Source organism: Miniopterus natalensis, chromosome 2 (genome assembly GCF_054644295.1).
Source record: "Miniopterus natalensis isolate mMinNat1 chromosome 2, mMinNat1.hap1, whole genome shotgun sequence".
Classification (NCBI taxonomy): domain Eukaryota; kingdom Metazoa; phylum Chordata; class Mammalia; order Chiroptera; family Miniopteridae; genus Miniopterus; species Miniopterus natalensis.
The window spans coordinates 14,103,775-14,105,436 of NC_142082.1; positions in this window are offsets into that span (position 1 = coordinate 14,103,775).

Below are 1,662 nucleotides of genomic sequence, written 5' to 3' on the forward strand. Positions count from 1 at the left end.
GGATAGGTCCAGATGTGCAAGCCCTACCCAAGCACACAGAGGAGGCTCTTATTTCCACTGACCAGTTAGACATAGGATGTTACATTGGACATAAGATCACAGCTTGCATCTTCCTCAGAAATGGCAGAAATGTGTATAAACAATAAACCAAGATGAGAATGCTCAGTTTGTATTTTACATCAGATGGAAAGACCAGTTCATTTTGCTCACTATCATATGTTTTTTGTTATTCCACAGCCCATGGGAAATGGGATAATGTGTGTTGTGTGTAGTCCAGCGCCTGGTAGATGGTCCTAAGTGCTGGGGATGTCCCCACCACATCCCACCTGTTCCCCTGAGAAGAAAGTCTAGACTCCACACCCTTGAAGTCTTTCTGCACCACCTGCTTCCCCTTTTGTGTTCAATAAAACATGAACACCGCATATGTGCCAGGCCAGGAATACAATAGATAAAGTCCCTATTCTCATGGAATTTAGATTCTAGTAGGAGAGGGTCAAGAAAAAATAAAACAGTGTATAATGTCAGATAGAAAAAGTACTATGAAAAAATTATCAGAGAAAGGGGAGCAAGCATCTGCCTCTGTGTCTTTATTTCCCACTTAGCCACCCGAGGAACCATCTGCTACGGCCAGGCAGATGCCGCACTCCACTGTCTCGTCGAAATTGCTAGATGGAGAATATGGGTGCATTTCAACAATTTCTTTCACCAGAAATGCCCTCTAGCTCCCCTTACCCTTTTTTTGCCTGCCTGTTGTTATGTTGTTATTGGCTCAGCTCTCAGTGCTTCTTCCATTGGCTTCAGTTTCCTTCCTCAAACACACCCTTCCATGAGGCTGCCTGAGTAGTATATTCACCCAGTCTTTGAATATATCTTTATTTCATCTCAACTTTTGTTTAACAGCTTGGCCCTGTAGAGATTCTAGATTAAGATGTTTTTCCTTCGGGACTCAGAAATATTATTCCAGTGTCTTCCAGTGTCTGTTGCAGCTGTTGAGAGCCTTTTGTCAGGCTGTGTTCCTTTGTATAATTTATCTTTTTCTCTCTCCCCTTTTCCTCCCCCTTCTCTGTTTTTTCTTTTTCTCACTTTTTCCTGTGGCTGCTTTTAAGGAGTGTGTATGTGCGTGTATGTGTATGTGTGTGTGTGTTCTGTAGCTCCACCATGGGTGTGTCAGTATAGATTTATTTCTCTCTGTTCTGCCTGAGACTAATGCCTCCATATCTTCAAATATAAATTCTCACTCATTCTTTCCAGACCTACACTCCAATTAAATGTTGGTCTTTCTTTTCTATCTTCTATTTTTCTTAACACCCTTTAATATTGTCTCTCTCTTTATCTCTCTGGCTTCATAATGGGAAAACTGCACACATCTATTTCACAATTACAAATGACAGTGACCTATTTTACAATTCACATATTCTCTCTTCAGTTTTGCTAATCTGCAGTGAAACTGTACATTGCATTTTAATCTAATGACATTTATTGTTCCTAGAAAATTTTTTTCAAATATTTTTTCATTTTTTAATAATGCTTTGTCTTTTCTTGGGAGTTTTTGCCTTTCTGGGGTAGGAATCTAATCATTTCAAATATTTCTTTTATATTTTCTTTCAGATTGCCCATTCTAGCCTATCAAGTGTAGTTCTCCATTTTACTCATTTTATTTTG